Here is a 20197-nt window from a genome sequence, read left to right as displayed (position 1 = left end):
TCAAGGGAACATTCAGTGCACTGAAATGCAAGTTTCAACTTCTTCCTACACTTTTTATTTTAAAACTAAACCCTTCTGGAACGGTTTCTTTTTAACATAAAAGTATAAGAGTGGCAAAACGTATTACATAAAAAGTATAGGCGCACAGCTACAACTGCCCCAGCCCACTATGACCCGTACCACTTATTTATGTGCGGGTAGAGCTGCGTGGCTTTTTTTCCTATGGTTATGGGGAAAAAGAAGGCCTGCGGGAGGGGCACAATGTTGTTTCCCCCGGCCCGTGCCACACTAACTTGTAACCCATACAGCCCCTCTGCATGGACCACCACCACCTCTGCAAGCACACCGAGCTACTGCTCAGTGAATTTCTGCTTGCGTTGCCACATTTCAAGCACTTCTCCCTTGCCTTTGCCTCCTGACATGATGTTTGTGTCTGGGGTGGATGGCACTTCCTTAATGGTGATTTACAGTGGATTGAGTTTTGCAAATGGCCGCCAGAACGATGTGCTGCTGCTGTGCATGCTGTTTACCTCGTCTCTACGAGATGGTAGCGTGCTTGAACGTCAGAGGACGTGGGCACAGGCCCTGGGTAAAGGAAGATCCCTTCAATAATTGAACCAGCAAGTCACGTTATACTGTGCCCTCCAGTAGCCTCAGTGCACATGCGGTGATTCAAAGCGAAGAAAGATTCCTCAGAACCGGTTGCACTCAGATAGCTGGCGCTGCAATCATGAAGTCCAAGGCTTCAAAAACATAGGGAGCTTAATCGGACACATAAAAATATGGCTCTTCTTCTTGGTCACCCACAATTCACAGAGTCCGATGACGACCTACCTTGAATCCTTTTGATGCTCTGCACAGCAACAGCTCAGCTCATGCTTCTGAGCTGTGCAGCCCCAAGTTACTAGGCATTTAATATTTTGTTGACAAAAAACTAAACAGACTTCAATGTCTAACACATCCGAGAGACAGAGTCCGCCCTGAAGAAGGACAGAGGGCTCTGAAACGCATTGGCCAAACCTACTCTGCCTCAGTGAATGGTCAAGAACAACATAACAATAAAATGTTTGTATAACATTAAGCTCTCTGGGCCCCATTACGGGCTGTGTGGCTTTCAGACGGTTAATTCGCCGGAAAACCGCCCAACTGAATTACCATTACCGCCACTTGGTCCAGTGGAATTACCGCAGAATTACAAGTGGCGGTGGCGGAGTAAATCCCAATTTTTTAAGAATCCATTGGACTCTCTGGGGCTTTGTCTGTAGAATTACTGCCAGCGGAATTACCACTGTGGTAGTTCCCCCAATTTTGCCGATTTTTCAGCAGTGAGAAGATTTACCTCCAGCATCATGCTGGAGGGAAAGGCCATACTCGTAGTATGGCAGTGCAGGAAAAGTGTCTGTAATTCTGTTGCCACCAATTTATTCACGCTCCGCCGTACTTGTAATGAGCCCATCTATCTTTTTAAAGCTTTCTACTTAGCGATTATAGTGCAAGCTGAGTGCAACCAGTTCTGAGGCATGTTCCTCAGTTTATTTCCCCGTCGTCATTTAAAATTTGCCATGGGTACCAGCTGCTACCCGTGGTGACATCCTTTATAACCCTGCCACTGTCTTTGTTGCCCGTGTTTCAGGGATATCTGTTAAATACTATTCTTGAATTTAGAATTTCCAGGAATAATAATGGTTCCCCGTAAACATGCACCCACTGACCTGATCCAGTAGCTCGAATGTGTTGAATATGAGAAGTCCCCCCGGGGGAATCTCTTCCTAACCCGTGATCAATTGCACCAGGAAGGAATGAACTCCCCAGGGAAACCCTCTGGGGAAGAAAACCCTGATCGCCTCAGCTGATGGACGTCTTCTCTGTAGAGGTGGTTAGGGAGAATCTCTGACACAATTCCAGGAGACTGAATGCAAATACCACAAGGAAAACAACGAAAGTAACGATTAGAGAATGGTAAGTTGGACTGAAAGACAGAGTGGAAGTAGAATATTAGTTGCCAAATAGTTACCCTTTATAAAGAAGATTGTGCCCTATAAAGTCTCAGGATTGTATGTGTATGAAGTCCTTCTGTTAAGCACAGGGTATCAGAAGTCGTGGCTCTCGTGATGTAACTTCGGGAATCTAATAGGATATGTAAGGGAAACAAGAAAGACCTGACTTTAGAAAACAGGCTGACCTTTCTGAAATGCCAAAGGAACAATTGAGAAGGGGAGAAAGGTACCTGACAGCAGATTCGAATTGTGATGCAAAGAAAAAACTTTCTGAATTACGCTGTTGGGAAATAAATCGATGTGTTCGATGTGTCCAGATTGAGGCAATTGGAAACGGTGACAGGTGGAATGAAAAGGATCTTTTTCAAGCCGTTCTAACACTCGAAAGCCGAGGTTAGGAGGCGGAATCTCTGCCCTTGGAGTACGATAAGAAGGCTTCTAAAAGACAGAAACAGTGAAAGGTATTAGCAAGGTGTAATGAGCCGTTTAGTAAGAGTATAAGCCTAGAGGCGAACATACGAAGCGCTGACTGGGAAGAGTAGCAACGCACTCGAGCGTTGTGCCTGCCGCAAGATAACCAGATCCTTGCTGAAGGGGTGGAGCAAAGGTTGCAAGCATTCCTTGCAAGACTGGAATACTGCAATCGGATGACGTCGCCATCTTGGGAGAAACAATGGCCGCCACCCGTGATTGGGACCAACGGCGCCACAACGACCATCTCCTTCTGTGGGTTATGACAGTATGCCCCCTCCAAAGGGCAGACGTACCCGGTTTGCCGGGATGAGAGCGATGAAACCGGCGAACCAGCTGCGGAGCATGAACGGCAGAAGCCGGTTTCCAGGACCGTTCAGCCGGCGAATATCCACGCCAATCCACCAAGTACTGAAGACGGCCCCGGTGGTAACGGGAATCGCAAATACCCGCTACCTCAAACTCCGGCCCAGAAGGAGTCGACACAGGAGGCGGACGAGCCACCAGATGACGAGAAAAGCGGTCCGCCACATCCTGTTTAAGTTGGGAAACATGAAAAACCGGGTGAATCCTGGACCAAGAAGGAGGAAGTTGTAGACGATAAGCTGCCTCACCCAAACGTTGAAGCACAGGGAAAGGACCAAAGAACTTGGGAGAAAGTTTGGAAGGCACAAGGTGCCGAGGAAGAAATTGAGAGGCCAACCATACTCTGTCCCCGGATGCAAAAACAGGAGCTGGAGAGCGTCGACGATCAGCAAAACGCTTAATCCGTTCCTGAGCGTTCTGAAGAGAAGTCAGAGCCTTCTGATGACCCTGTTGAATATCCTGCAGCAGACAGGCGACATCCGGAAAAGAAGATGTAGATGACACCCCTAGAGGGAAGCAGGTAGGATGGAAACCATAGGAACAGTGAAACGGACTGGATCCCAATGATGTGTGATGTGCATTATTGTAGGCAAATTCTGCCAAAGGCAACAACTCCGTCCAATTGTCCTGAGATGCTGATACATAGCACCTGAGATAACCCTCCAGTGTCTGATTCAATCGTTCCGTCTGCCCATTAGTTTGTGGATGAAATCCCGAGCTCAAAGCACGAGTAACTCCGAGCATCTTGCACAGTTGCTGCCAATATCTAGAAGTGTACTGGGGACCCCTATCAGAAACAATCATATCCGGTAAGCCATGAACAGAAAAAATATGAGTAATAAAGATCCTTGCCATCTGCGCCGAAGTTGGTACCTTCGGCAAAGCCACGAAGTGGGCCATTTTTGTGAAGTAGTCTATAGTGACCATAATGGTTGTACATCCCGTGGATTTAGGAAGATCTACTACAAAGTCTGTGGAAATGATCTGCCAAGGACGAACCGGAACGGGCATTCTAGTGAGCAGACCCAAGGGAGAACATCGAGGTGTCTTAGATTGTAAACAGACAGTACAGGCAGCCACATATTGCCTCACATCCTCCACAAGATTAGGCCACCAGAAGTTACGTCGGACCAGCTCCGTAGTATTGTTGACTCCTCGATGACCTGCCATAAGCGAGTCGTGACACATTGTAAGAATAGTCTTTTGGAGTTCCGCCGAAGGCAAAAACAGTTTCTGATGTCGGTAACCACAACCCTGATAGATAGTGAGCCCCAGTGCACGAAAAATGTCAGGGTTCTCCTGTTGAAAAACCAACGTAGCGTTGGCTACGGACTGAAGAAAACTAGAAATCACATGTACAAAACGAGCATTAGGAAATAAAGGTTCGGCCCGGAAATGAGCCTACTCAGTGGATTCCTTTCTAGATAAAGCATCAGCCTTTAAGTTACTCCCGCCAGGAATAAAGGTAAACACAATGTCATACGGAGAAAAAAAATGAGCCCAACGGGCTTGTCTGCTATTCCGAGTTTGTGCATTCTGAAGGGCTCGAAGATTGTGATGGTCTGTCCGAACCTCCACCGCAAATTGGGCTCCTAGCAGCAAATGTCGCCATTCCTCAAAAGCCCGTTTAATGGCAAGCAACTCCTTCTCAAGTACTGTATAGTTCAGTTCCGAAGGAGAAAGGGTCTTGGACATATACGCAACGGGACACTCCACTCCCTGTTCATTTTCCTGAAGAAGGATAGCTCCAAGAGCGAAGTGGGAGGCATCCGACTCTACAATAAATTTCTTTCCTTGATCAGGAGAGAGTAGAATAGGCCCTGACATGAAACAGTCCTTTAGGGAGGTGAAAGCTCCTTCTGCTTGCACAGACCAATGAAATGGAACCCCTTTCTTGAGGAGAGCCGTCAACGGCAAAATGATCTCCGAAAATCCAGGAATAAATCGCTGATAAAAGTTGGCAAACCCCAGGAATCGCTGGATATCCTTAACACAATTTGGAGAAGTCCAGTCTCGGATAGCAGAAACCTTCCGGGGATCCATAGAGACACCCTGAGCGGATAGAATGAATCCCAAATATGCCACACTGTCCTGATGAAATTCACACTTTTCCAGTTTACAGAATAAATGATTGTCTAGAAGGCGCTGTAGAACCTCTGTAACATGACCAATGTGTTCAGCGGGTGTAGTAGAAAAAACCAAAATATCATCAAGATATACAATAACAGAATGCAGAAGAATGTCAGAAAAAATATGGTCCATAAAGCGCTGAAAGACTGCAGGTGCATTAGACAATCCAAATGGCATAACCCGATACTCATAATGTCCAAATGGCGTCCTAAAAGCCGTCTTCCATTCATCCCCCACTTTGATGCGGATGAGATGGTAGGCTCCCCGCAAGTCCAACTTGGTGTAAATCCTGGCCCCCTTAATGGCTTCAAGGATGTCCACGATTAGGGGCATAGGATAACGATCAGGGACCGTAATTTTGTTCAATCCGCGAAAGTCAATACAAGGACGAAGTTCACCAGAGTCCTTTTTGGGAATAAAAAATAAGGAAACCCCTGCAGGGGAAGAGGATTCAGCGATCAGACCATTGCGCACATTTTTGCGAAGATACTCCTTTAGAACTTCCTTTTCCCTAGCGGATAGCACATACAAACGACCAAATGGAATGGGATGGTCCGGAAGTAATTCGATGGCACAATCATCCCTACGATGAGGAGGCAGTTCGGCATACTCAGTATTGGAAAATACCTTACGGAAAGAGTGATAAGGCTCAGGAATCCCCTGAATCTGATTTAGCACAGCAGTCTTTAATCCCTCTCCCCGTGAGACGAGGCAGAAAGTAATTCACCAGTTCCGCGATGAAAACAATGGGCTTGACAATGAACAGAACCCAAAAAAAATGTTCCAGCTGACCAATTAATGTAGGGGTTGTGCACCCTAAGCCAAGGTAATCCCAATAACACAGGATAGTGGGCAGTCCTGATAATGTCTAAAGTGATGACTTCCCTATGAGTGGAAACGGACATCCGTAAGGGTACCGTCTGTTCCTTGATGGGACCCGAAACCAATGGACTCCCATCTACTGACTCCACGGGAATAGCAATAGATTTGGAAGAACGAGGAATTCTAAATTTCGCCGCCCAAATATCATCAATGAAATTACCTGCTGCCCCACTATCCACCAAAGCGGGAACCTCAATTAAACCCAAAGAATCACAAGAAAAGGTAACCTTCAGGACCAACATAGAGGACTCAGGGACATCTGTAATGTAGGATGAAATGGAGGAAGAAGGGGAACCGCTCACTGATTCCCTAACCGTGGTTCCCCTGACGGTCGGGTTCGAGCGTTTCCCTGCTTCCGAGAAAGAATGATCGGACAATTTTGTAAAGAATGCTCCTTGGAACCACAATACATGCATAACCCTAAAGTGCGTCGTCGAAGTCGCTCCTCAGCGGATAAAGGACCACGAGCAGCACCTATCTGCATTGGTTCGTCAGAGACGTTTCCCTTGGGGGAGATAATTGAATTGTCAGGCTGGGACCGAAAATTCCTTTGCCGTCTCTTTTCCTGACGTCTTTCCGAAATTCTGTAGTCCATCTGCATAACCATTGTTATTAATTCAGCCAAATTAGGTGGGCGAGGAACCCTAGAGACCTCATCCTTTAGTTCTTCATTTAAACCCCGCCTAAAAAGTGTAATCAAGGCGTCATCAGCCCAGGACGTTCCTGCTGCCAATTGTTTAAAGCGAGTAATATAGACCAAGAGATCCAAAGACCCCTGACGAAAATCCAATAGTTGTTCTTGGGCTGACACTATGATCTCCTGCCTACCGAACATGGTCTTAAGACTATTAACAAAGGCAGGATATGAATCCAGAATTGGATTGTTTGAAGTAACTAAAGGGGTAGCCCAGGCTAGAGCGGGACCGGTAAGATGAGCAATCATGTGTCCCACCTTATCCCTATCAGTGTGAAAAAATGCATTTTTAAACGTAAACTGTACTGTGCAAGATTCTAAAAACTCCCTCAACTTAACCGGGTCTCCATCAAAACGTCCTCCGGGTAAAGGTCCAGGAGGAAGTTCGGAACAACTAGGGGACCTCACCATGTGTTGTCGTAATACAGCATTCTCTTGTTTAAGTGTTTGGACTTCGGCTGTTAGCGACTGAACTGCCGCCAACAATTGCTGTTGTTGAGCCGGATCCATTTCAGTGAGCGCGCGAGAGGAAAATTATCTATTCCTGGAAACAGAATGTAATTATAGAAAAGAACTATGGTAATACTAGTATAATTCTTTCTTAGACGTTGCTAACTGTTAAATACTATTCTTGAATTTAGAATTTCCAGGAATAATAATGGTTCCCCGTAAACATGCACCCACTGACCTGATCCAGTAGCTCGAATGTGTTGAATATGAGAAGTCCCCCCGGGGGAATCTCTTCCTAACCCGTGATCAATTGCACCAGGAAGGAATGAACTCCCCAGGGAAACCCTCTGGGGAAGAAAACCCTGATCGCCTCAGCTGATGGACGTCTTCTCTGTAGAGGTGGTTAGGGCGAATCTCTGACACAATTCCAGGAGACTGAATGCAAATACCACAAGGAAAACAACGAAAGTAACGATTAGAGAATGGTAAGTTGGACTGAAAGACAGAGTGGAAGTAGAATATTAGTTGCCAAATAGTTACCCTTTATAAAGGAGATTGTGCCCTATAAAGTCTCAGGATTGTATGTGTATGAAGTCCTTCTGTTAAGCACAGGGTATCAGAAGTCGTGGCTCTCGTGATGTAACTTCGGGAATCTAATAGGATATGTAAGGGAAACAAGAAAGACCTGACTTTAGAAAACAGGCTGACCTTTCTGAAATGCCAAAGGAACAATTGAGAAGGGGAGAAAGGTACCTGACAGCAGATTCGGATTGTGATGCAAAGAAAAAACTTTCTGAATTACGCTGTTGGGAAATAAATCGATGTGTTCGATGTGTCCAGATTGAGACAATTGGAAACGGTGACAGGTGGAATGAAAAGGATCTTTTTGAAGCCGTTCTAACACTGGAAAGCCGAGGTTAGGAGGCGGAATCTCTGCCCTTGGAGTACGATAAGAAGGCTTCTAAAAGACAGAAACAGTGAAAGGTATTAGCAAGGTGTAATGAGCCGTTTAGTAAGAGTATAAGCCTAGAGGCGAACTTACGTAGCGCTGACTGGGAAGAGTAGCAACGCACTCGAGCGTTGTGCCTGCCGCAAGATAACCAGATCCTTGCTGAAGGGGTGGAGCAAAGGTTGCAAGCATTCCTTGCAAGACTGGAATACTGCAATCGGATGACGTCGCCATCTTGGGAGAAACAATGGCCGCCACCCGTGATTGGGACCAACGGCGCCACAACGACCATCTCCTTCTGTGGGATATGACAATATCAGCACAGATATGCCAAAGTACATATGTCCTGTCTAATTTGATCAACTCCTGCCCTCTGTCCCTCCCCATGGCCACTCAGGATCTTCCTAATGCTGCAGAACTAGCAGATGGACAGTATGTGGGAACTCCTCTCCAACCCACACTGCATCAGAAGAACATCACCAAGGTGTTGCGCACAGGGAGAACTAACGCTCAGTAGAACCAGCAGCACTGGTGATCAGGACTAGAATCTGGAGGACAGCACAATGACATGATAAATTCATGAGCATGCGACCCTCCGTAATAAAGGTGCGGAGCGGGCCTCCGCTCGGCAGTTGAAGCAGCGCCCAGTGTCTGTGTGTTTTGTGCCGCTCTGAGTGTCTCTCCAACAATGGACCTGGGCGCCCGCACAGCATGACAGAGCATCTTCACCATGTCGGGGCCGGAGACCCCGGACCCCTAACCCTATACTTGAATTCCTTGAGCTCATGGCATCACAGGGCAAAGGTTCCACACAGGGAAGCTTTGCCATATTTGATCAAACATTTAGGAAGAAGAGCAAGGCAACTATGGAGATAACCAAGCCCCCTTGACAATCCTGTCCCAGAACACCCCTTCATAACAAGCCAATCTCCTTTGAACCCTTGGGTTCCACCAATGGCTACTGCACCGGCCCCCACAATAATAGTCACAGCTACTGTTGCCAGATTGGCCCGATCCCACACAACAGAGCTGCAAGAAAAACTCTATTCTGCCAGAAAGAGGAATGTTTGTGTGTAGCAGATGTACAGAAGCTCGAACTCTGGAAGGATTGTTCAGAGTTTTATACATATAGAATGCAATCAAAACGAGGTGAGGATAAACCAAAACTAAGTCTCTCACACTGGGTGTGAAAAATGTCTCACCTCCAGGCGATGTTTCAGTTTACCCAAACCCTTTCTACTGACCACCTTATGTATCAAACGTCACTATGGCCCTCATTACGAGTTCAGCGGAAAGAATAGCTGTAATTCCGCCAGTTTACCACCAAACATCCAGTTGGAATTTTCACCAAATCATTAGTAGGTGGGTGCGCACGCCACCCATTTGCGGTAACGGCAGTTCTGCTGGTGGAATTACTGCCGAAAAACAGAACACCAACAGTAAATCCGTCAATTTTCAGTGGAATTATCATTACCAATGTATATTTACGGAATTACTGTACGGAAATTACGCCGGCGGAATTACCACTGAACGGGAAGTCATCATGACGTAAACGGGAAGTTCTCTGGCAGCCATTTGAAAAACTCAGTCCACTGTAAATCACCATTAAGGAAGTGCCATCCACCCCCAGACACAAACATCATGTCAGGAGGCAAAGGCAAGGGAAGTGTGCTTGAAATGTGGCAACGCAAACAGAAATTCACTGAGCAGGAGCTCGATGTGCTTGCAGAGGTGGTGGTGGCTCATGCAGAGGGGCTGTATGGGTCACAAAAATTCAAAACGTCCCAGCAATGGAAGAACGCCATCTGGGCTGAAATCAGGGAGGAGGTGGTGGTCGGAGGACATGTGCCATGGCACAGTGAGGAAATGTGCAAGAGGTGGAACAACCTCAAGCCCGAGTCTGCACCCTCATGGGCAGGAAGGATAGCTCTGAGGCAATGCATTTGTCTTGGAAGCAATACAACGCAGCGCAACACAGGTTCGAATACCAAGCCCGTGCTTAGAAACCACTCGCTGGTATTAAGCGTGTTATAAAAGAACTGTTATAATCTCAAACCACCGTTGGGAGACAGCAGCCACTGGTGGAGGAAGTGTTGACCCGATGCAGCGGACACCCTGGGTGGAGACGGTAAACAGCATCCTACACAGGGCAGGCCTGGTGGGTGTGGGAGTGGCAGAGGTTGGAGCCAGCTGCCAGGAAGACCCTGCTGAGTGCACAAGTGAATAATGGACTCATTGCACAACACCACCAATAGCATGTTGACATACACATACTTCTATGCACCCAGCTGAGAGTAACCCAGACAATGCACAAACAATCATTGTGACACCGCAGGACAGTAGATCAGGAGGCACGGAAGGTGTGAAGCCCCTTAAAAACTCACCATGTAGAAGGAAGAGGCCATGATGTAGGACACATACAACTACAATGGAACAGAAGTATATCATGGACAGTCACCCAATCACCTGTCACATCGCCACCACCTCTTTCGAGCATGTCGAGCACCCACATACAGACACATATAACGTATGGCACTTAATCAAGACCTTTAGGCATGTGGCTCACACACCAAGTGCAACCGACCAGCAGCTGCAAGGCCTCCATGAACATTGTGTCCCACCTAACGTCACACTCACAACGCCATAGCTAGCAGGGCACCCCACAGCTGACAGTACAACAGGATATGCAAGCAACATTGGGCCAGCCCTACATGGGCACACATTACCTTGAACAACTGTGACACACATGACACCACAGTCCAAGCAAGGCACACATTCCAGTCTGTCCATATACACACACAACAATCAAGCCAGTAAACCATCATACTGTCTGCAACATGAAGAAGGTACCCATGTGGCCGTGGCACACCGTGGCCCTACAGTACATGGAACACTACATGAGAGCACAACCTACCTAAATGTGTTGCTGTACTATTTCCTGTCTCCCAACAGGCACACAAGCCACCTAGGACTAGATTGAAGGCAGCAGCACCTCCGGCACACCTGCGCCAGGAAGTGGAAAAAAGGGTACAGGACATGCTGCCTCCAGGAAGAGGAGTGTCCACAAGACCCCCAAAACACCCCTGTCCAAGTGCACTGCTGCTGCCACCTCTGGGGGCACAAGCACACCTGCCACAGTTGTGCCTCTAGCTATGGCCATTACAGAGGCTGCAGGACCTCCCACCACTTCTGGGGAGTCCGACGACGAACCCACCCAAGTGCCAACACCATACTGGCACGCGACCAGGCCGCTACATCTGCTGACACTGCAGCACCGGAGTCCCCCACCACTGCCTCAACCTCTGCTTATTCCCCTGCGAAGCAGATGGCCCCACATTCAGCCCCCCTGCCCGAATATCACCCATGCAGTCCACACCCTCCCCCTTGTCATCCCGCCATGTCCTCCTTTATCCCACCCCGAGGACATGGATTCCCAAACTCAGGATGATGAGGAGCAAGTAGACCAGACATCTGGCATTGAGGCAAGGTGCCCCCATTCATCTTACAGGTCAGTGCAGGAACACACCCTCAATGCCATCTGGGAGAGGCTCGCCCAGATCGAGCAGCGCCAGGAGGCAAAGAAGCAGCAAATTGCCCACAAGCAACTGGGACACTCCCAGGCAATGTGTGATGCAGTGCCTTCAGGAAGGTGGCCACTTCCCTGGGCTGTCTGTGGTAGCGTGCGGCAGACACCACTGCCAGCAACATCCTAACGAGTCAAAGGGCATCGGAGATGGCTGAGCACATGTCTGCCACACATGATACAATGTCTAAGGCTATCACCCTCATGATGTTCGGCCTCAGTCACCGCCCCTGATTGATCAGTGGCAAGCATGCAACCAAGGCCTACGTAGGTTTAGACCAGACAGGATTAGATACGGTCACTTTTGTTCATTGCAGGATTAGATAATAATAATGGTTTGATGATTTTCTAATGAACAAAACTGAAAGTATCTAATCCCGTTTGGGACCAGGCAGGATTAGATACGGTCACTTTTGTTCATTACAAAATCATTAAAACATTATTATTGTTTATGTGCACAGTTGTGTGTCACTTGGGTCTAAACCTACGTAGACCAATACATTTTCATATATTGCTTGTGCCTCTGATTGTTCAATTTGTTTGCACGGGGCCTCCTTCCTTGTTATTGGTTCCTTGATCCCCATTGGTCCGAAGCGTTTCTAAGACTAGATTGGGGTTACCTCTTGTTTGTGTTGCTGGGACATGCCATGCAGCATCCCTAGAGTCTGCTGGAATGCACCTGTGGTGCAGACGTGGAGGACAGACGCCAGCTTATGCAGCGGTGGGATTGCAATTCTGATGTGTATGGCGCTCTAGAGATCTGCCTCTATGAGGGTCAGCAGCTCTCCTATGGTGTTCCTGTCCAAGCGATACAGCTAGACCAATTATCTATCAGTTAGAGCCCAGAGGGGTGGACGGACATGTGGTATGGGTGGCCTCCACAACACCGGTCTCTTCCATCTTTGTGCTGCCTGTTTCCTTCCATGTAGTGGCCCTCCATGCTGCCGGAGCTCAATGAATAGAAGCAGGTTGTGGATGCCGTAATTCACTTCTGGTCGTGTCTGCATGTTGCTTGGAAGTGCGTTTAGGGAGGGTGCACGCCTTAAATACACTTCAGGAGGCTATTTTTGGCACCCGTGCTTGATTCCCATCACGTGGATGCTTTAACCTCCACCTTTTGGATGGAGGTAACTGCACTGCATTTTTGGTGGAACTACCATCAATTTTTGGCAGCAATTTCACTTGTAATGTGGTGGAATTAGCATTTGTGTTTCTGGCGATAATTTTGCCAGCCGTAATTTGGCCTGAGCTAATTCCGCCAGCGGAATTAGCGCCCATTTTCAGTGTGATGCAAATCGGCAGAGTAGTAAAATGGGCAGTAACATATTTACTGCCAATTTGATCACTTACCACTGAACTCGTAAAGAGGCCCTATGTAGGTTATTTCATTTTTGGGCCCATTTTTTAGTAATACCACAGTATATCTGTCCAGATGAGGATAGTAGAAAGGTCATCCCACTACTTGTTGGCATTTCGCCTTCCCTTAACTCTGTTTTTTCTTCCTCAAGTTTAGGGGACCCTGTCTCTGCACCCTGACTATGACATATGTATCTTTAAAAAAAAATGTGTCTTTTTATATTTACTGTTGTAAAGATATCGGCAGAATTAGCTGTGGTAATTCTGCCAAATTCGGATGTGAATACTGCTGCTCGATTTGGCAGTAAACACCCCCCCAATCCAAATCCATTGGAGGCAGTGTTACTATCCATGATGGTGTCCCATTAGACTTCATTGGGGTGTGGAGGGATTACCGCTGGCGGTAAATCCATTGGTAATAATACCTCAATATTTGTGCAGTCAATACCCCAGCCACATGCTGGAGGTTTTTCCTCCAAATGGCCCACACCCTTGGATTATGATGGCTCAGTAAAATTGTCAGTAAACTGCGTTATACCGATTCTGCTGTACTCCTAATAAGAGTGTTTTTGTTTAGAAAATAATATGTCCAGAGTGCAAGATTTAAAACAATTGTTTAATATATATTATGTTGTTATTTTGCGGCAACATTTGGTACCGTTTGTGTTGTAAAGGGGCTTCTGTACCTGGGTACCCCGATTACGGCTACAGTTTTGGTCGTAATAGTAGGTCAATTAACTATGGAGGCAGCATCAGGATAAAGGGCTTCTGGGAGCTTCCACAGGAGCAAATAATATCCCATAGGTCACTCATTCCACCCTCCACATTCACTGGGGTAACCGATCACCTCAGGTTGCGCCTCGCCTGCCGGCATGCACATTGCCACTGGTCTTGCCGGCTCAATCGGTTCTAGTGCTTTCCAAACCGTAAACTCCACTCAGTTCGCTTGTTGTAGCTCGGTGACCCCAGCGACACAGCTCGGTAGTAGCATAGTAACTCTTCAGTTTCACAGCGGATTCCACCAGCACACCTACGTACCCCCACAGTACCCTCGGACTAGGGTACCAAATCAAAGCTCCTCAACAACACAGTAGTGTGGTGCTAACCGCAACAGGTGAAAGAGGCTTCAGTGCCAGTCTCTGCCAACAGGCAACCCACAAGGCTTCCAAAGAGAGGTCGGCCATAACTGATGACGGCTTTGGGGTACAAGGGAATATTTCTTAGTGGGCCCTATTGAAGCCAAGGCGTCAGAGTTTAAGAAGGCAGTGGATGTGGGGGGGCACTGCGTAGAATACGGAGGCCTAGGCTGGCCAGGCATGGTCAAGACATTTAACATCCAAGATGAAGAGAAAAATATGGTACGTTGATGTGTCTTCTCTGTCCAATAAGGGCTGAGGTTCCTCCAAAAGAAGACAATGATCTCAATACTAAGGCAAAGAAAGTTGTTGTGCCCCAGAGCCCAGTGAACTGTCTCTTGGACTTTGTTTTTTCATAACAGCAGTCCTGGAGAACTTCCATATTTGGCCATCAGTGTATTCCACTTTCAGAATACCATTTGCCCACCAGGATCTTTCTCGGGGAGCTTGGAGTCCAGGGATAAAATTGGAGACTAAGACAGACAGGACTTAGCTGGATTTGGCACTATAAGGTCTGGGGATACCAAATACTCGCAGTCCTTTGAAAACTTCTGGGAATTAATAGAAAAGGCTCAAAGGGTCCTGCTTGGATTTCAACAGAAAAACCTCTACCAAGGCCATGCCCAATGAAAATGCAGGCACACTTGGTCTTCTCGTCCTAACCAACATCCAAAGGCAGTGAAAAGCCAAACAATAAGGAGCACAAACAGTGCGACGAGTTACGCCAGATTTTGGGGGTCTAGCCTCACAACAATTGAGATTACAGTTGAAGGATGACTGGCCTTTTCTCACCTTCCTTTTCAGGCCCCCATTAGGCCTGGTGTCCAAAAGGGAGCACAGCCGGTACCTTGAATTCACAATGTGTCATCATAGGTTCCTCTCACACAGTTACCCCCAGATGTATGACCCGTGAGGTGAAGAGTCAGATGGCTTCTCTGTAGATTACTGGGTCTTAGGAACATGGACTCACCACTTTGCTCCTTAGACATCCCTCTGAATTTGACTTCCTTGGTTTTCCTCAGTGGAGTCGCTTTGCTAAAAATGTTGGAGGGGACATGACATCTAAATGAAAGGTGGGAGGGGGTCCTGCCACATAAGTGGGACAAAATGGTGCGCCACAAAGTTGGGGTTTGGGGGGGTCAAAGACCCTTGCCTCCTTCTAAAATTACTCCCATTGTTTCCTTTCAACTGTAGTTATTACTACGACGCATCAATTCATGTGCTGTTCAGTCTCCTGGGCCTGTTTTGCAAAACAAATCCTTTATTTTTTTTTTATTGGTTTGTTACAAACCTTTAAAAACTTGATACGAAATTTGAATTCACATAAAAAAGATGAATAACTAAAATCAATCAAGAAAAAATAAAACAGACAAAACAAACATGTAAAAATAACAGATCATTACATTCATTATTATATCTCCTTTATAGTCCTGCTCCGAATGTTTTGTCTTACGCTATCTACATTTTGTAAAACTCTGTGCTAGAGAGTCCAGAAAAAATGTCAAGGCGATTGTCAATGTGTGGTCTGATTCATCAAAGCATCTTTGCCACCATTCATTTGCATTCAGAGATCCTTATCTATCACTTTACCCAAATGTTTAGTTCTTTCCATTCTCAGGGCTGTGCAGAACAGTATTAAATATTTTAACGTTTCATGTTGTTTTTTACAGAATCTGCAAATCAAATCCTTCTCTGTGTCTTTGGACGATCGGCTTTGAAATTCTTTTCTTCTAAATTGATTCAGCCCAAATTCCAGCAAGAGGTTTCAACGGCATCTATCCGGGAATTATTCTAGATAGCTTGGAATCTTGTTCAGGGCTCTTGTCTCAGGAGGCGTATCCTACATGATTTTATGTTTGTTCCTAAGATCGCTTGCATCGATCCAGTCCTGTGCCCAAAGCTTGACTAAATCGGGATTATTCTCTAGAATGTCTTTGGTAGTATCAAGATTAATTAGGATTCCTTTGCAGTGTTCCGCCCATCGAATAAGGATGATATCCTTCTGTCCACTGCCAGGGTTATGTAGGATCTTAAATTGAGGAGCTCCATTGTCCATGATCATCTTACGATATATCTGCAGGGTGTTCCATGAGACTGGCGTTTATGGATAGCAGACCCAACTCATACCGGACACATGCGGTAGGGGGGTTCCCTTTGCTAACCACAACACCTTGGACCAAAAGAGGTTTTCTACAGTAGCTGACAACGTAGCCGAGCATCCCAAAGCACATTCCGCACCATAAATCAATCGCTGGAACTGCCTTCTGCTTATAAAAATGTAACATTGGCTTCAGGGAAATGTTTCCAAATGTCTTATTTGGTGTTCCAGCTTGGGTAGCAAGCTGTTTACATTTGTCCTTTACATTTTCAGCCCAAGGGGCGTTGTTTAAGCTTGTGCTGATCTGCATACCTAAATATCTTGTGTGCATCACACTGTTGATTGATTGGTTCTCCAGACGCCATTGAAATGTCATCCCCTTGCTCGAATTTTTCCTTGTTAAGTCTTGAATTGTTAATATTTGGGACTTCTTAGGATTGATGGTCAGCCCATTCGCTTCAACATATTGTTCTAAGGCAAGTAGTTTTCCCTGCAGCCCGATAGGTGTTACGTCCAAAAGGATGAAATCCTCTGTATAGAGTAACCAGCTCAATTGGGTTTCATGGATTTTTGGGGGAAAGGCTGCGACACTTTCAAAGGGTTCCCCAATGTCAGATAGAAAAAGATTAGATAGTATTGCTGCCAGGGGACATCCTTGCTTAACACCACAAAAGGTTTTTATAGGAGCTGATCTTCCAGAACCATCAAGTCGAATCTGGATTTTGGCGTTATTATGCAGGTCTCTTATTGCCATTAACAAACTCGGAGGGCATTTCCACTTCACAAGTTTCTTCCAAACTATCTCTCGGTCCACACTATCGAAGGCATGTGATAGGTCTATGAATGCAAGATAGACTTTGTGCCCTTTCTTATGGCTTCCATTTTCATAATGTTAATAAGGAATAAGTTTAGACTACAGCCTACACCTTGAACAAAACATGTTTGTCGAAGATCGAAATGTTGACTTGTTATTATCCAGGAAGTTGGAAGCTGTTGAAGTTGAATGGCGTAGATCTTACCCAAGACATCCAACAATGCAATTGGTCGATAGTCTGTCGGGTTGGTTCTGTTGCCTTTCTTAAAAGGTGGGCACTACTATAGCCTTCTTCCAAGATGAAGGGCTGGACCGTTCGAGGACAAAATTTCTAAACAACGCATTCATCTTTTTGAGGTTGTTTAAGATGTCTTCGGTTTCAAATTAGATCGTCCATTGGTTTAAAATGGGCAAAGATGGTTGCTCTGTGTCTCCTTTCTTTTCATAGAGCTGGCCAAAATGGGTCACCCATATAGTTTCAGATACCATGTTGATTTGTATCGCTCTTTGGGTGCTACGATCTTCATTATTTGCCTTCTAAAACTCGGATGAATTTTTATTCACCAGGCATACCATCATATATTCAGCGTCTTGTTGTTCAATGGCTCCTCTGTGCGTAATCAGCCAGTTTTTGTATTTTTACCTGATTTTTTTCCTATCATCCGTGTATGTAGTGCAATTCATGATTTTGCATTGTCTTAATTCTTTGCGCATCTCACGTTTTCTTTTTGCGATCAGAATAACATACAAATGCTTTGGTTTGAAAGTTCGATTAAAGCAACCATGAGCGCATTCCTCAAACTGTTCTAGCAAGTAAGCATATTCGATGCTGGTTCCATTTATGTTGTTACGGAATTCGTCAATCACTGTGTGCACATGTTGTTCTTAAGATGAAGTCTGCCTCTACTTGAGTCTACTTCTACTTCGTGTTTCCAATAGTGGGATTTTGTTTTTGGAGGAGTAGCAAATGATACCTTTACCAGGTTGTGATCCCTTTCCAACATAGGAGTTACCTGCATCGATTGTATACTATGAGCCAGATTGGCCGATACAACTATATAGTCAAGCACGGATTCTTGTGAATCTCTCTTCCAGATTGCACACAGAGGCATGTCACCTGGAGTGTTCCCGTTAAGCATCACCATATCTCTGGATTCCATTTCGTCACACCAGCGTCTTGCACGACGATGTTTGTGTTTAGGCATGTCTTTACCATCTTTTAAACATCTTATGTTTAGATCGCCACACAAAAGAATATTGGAGCCGGGATCTTCAACCTTAGCTTCGTCTATAATTTCCATCACCTTATCTGCACATTCAAAAGTCCCAGCAGCTCTATGCTGCCAATGTAGGTTATAATGTGGGTTCGACACCTCTTTTTTAAAATTTCTTTTTAAGTTCTATCACCGTCAGCTGGATATATGAGGAGACATTTTTAGTGTCACAAATTTCAAATCCATACCTTTTTCAGACAAGGGTTAACAGGCCCGCTGAAGGACGAGCTTTGGATTTTTTAATTGCCGGATTCATGGCCACTTCAAACTCGTCATTACTTGGACATTTGTCCAGCCAGGTTTCTTGGAGGCATAGGATGTGCAAACACTTCCCCCAATCTGGTTCAGTGTTAAAAAGGTGGGCAAACCCTCTGGTGTTCCAAGGGCCCATCGAAAGTGGCTCGCTTTGCTTTACTTCAGAACGTTAACTGTAATTACACCCTCCCAGGGTTTTAGCGAGCCAGTTCCAGTTGTCAGTTTTTGATTGATCTTTTACAATAGCATGGTTGCTTGTGGCATCGTTATTGGTTGAGGATTACACATCACAGTGATGTTAATTTGTTCTCCCAATTGGGCGTCCCGTATTGAACTATCAAACTGATGACGTTCAGAGGTATTGTCATTTTCAGTTGCCCAGTCACACCTGTCTGCACATTTCTGCTCAGAATGATTTTCTTTGTTCTTATATTTTTGTTGGCTAGTTTTTGTGTCTTTTTCAGGTTTCTTACCTTTACCAACATATAGGTCGCCTTTAGTTTTGTAGATGTCAAAACCATAGGGTTGCAAAACCAAAGCTGTGCCTAACAACAGATCACAAATTAGCCTGGAATCAAGGTGAAGACAAATTCTGTTGAAGTGCTGTTTTTCGACAAATTCAACAGTCTTAATGTCAGCGGATTCGATGGTCCTCAATGATGGAACATGATGTAATAAACGCAGTACATTATTTCTATTCAAAATGAGCCCAACTTTTATGGGAATTATCCGCTCAAGTATCAAGAAATATTTTGAAATAGATTTTTGGAATCTCTCCGATTCTTTAGAGTTCATCGGCTTGGTCGCGTTTGTCGAATCGCAACCATTATCTTGCATTTTTATAGATTTTTTTGTTACAGACTCCATACTTCGTTTATTTCCAGCTAGGTTTTGACTATGCAACATCTTTTCTAGATCTTGCATGAACGCTTGTTGCCCCTGAATGGAGTTATCATTTGCCGAGATCCAACTTCGATCTTCGGCACCACAGATCTTTTCCTTTTTTCATCCATTGTGAGGAAGTTGAGGTCCTTGGGCTCGCCAGCCTTGGGCCTGGAAGGATCAATTGGAAGTATGAGTCTACACACCCAGCTGGTCCTTTCACAATTCCGCTCGTTGGAGACCTGGAAGACCTCCCGTCTAATCCTTTCGAAATTCCTTTTGTTGCATGCCTGGCTGTCTTCTGGGCCTGTTTTGCAAAGAAAATCCTATCCGAGGAGCCCCCAGGCTGCAAAGTACCTGCCTCGATTTACAATGTTTTAAAGTAGTCATTTTAGATGACTTCCCTATTTTCAGTTCGGAGCAGCTGACCACCGCGGTGCTGTTTTTCACGTTGTCCTGAGCAGGCGAGGCGCTCGTTTGTGAAGCCAGCATTGAAGTCAATTGCTGTTGGGTGAATTTGGCAGTGGGAAAGTATGTGTGTCTTATTCCGCTAGACACTTATTGAAGGAATTGTATTTAGCAGAAAACTTTGCCCTTGAGGTGGAGCTATAAATATTTCACTCGCTTATTGAACGTTAGTGAGAAGACACAGTGGGAAACCACAGGAATCGGAAATTTTTGCAAAGCTGCAAAAAGAAAACTTTTTTCAAAATGGACGTTTAAAGCACTGATAACGCCTTTGAATAAGTCTACTAATCCTGAAGAAGACATTGACCAATGGTTCTGTAAAACCTGGCCAATTGATGTCAAGTCGCAACTATACAAAAGGAAATCCAATGATGAGAGGAATACTACTAGAA

General features: G+C 45.7%; 1 protein-coding gene across 2 annotated transcripts in view; it reads right to left on the bottom strand.

Moving 5' to 3' along the window:
- The window catches only part of BICDL2 (BICD family like cargo adaptor 2), a 268403-nt gene that overhangs the window by 212187 nt on the left and 36019 nt on the right, over positions 1 to 20197 (bottom strand). The gene's annotated exons all lie outside the window — the stretch shown is intronic.

This window comes from Ambystoma mexicanum, chromosome 3p (assembly GCF_040938575.1).
Source record: "Ambystoma mexicanum isolate Mex_15411 chromosome 3p, UKY_AmexF1_1, whole genome shotgun sequence".
Lineage (NCBI taxonomy): Eukaryota > Metazoa > Chordata > Amphibia > Caudata > Ambystomatidae > Ambystoma > Ambystoma mexicanum.
This window is presented reverse-complemented; position numbering and strand designations above follow the sequence as displayed.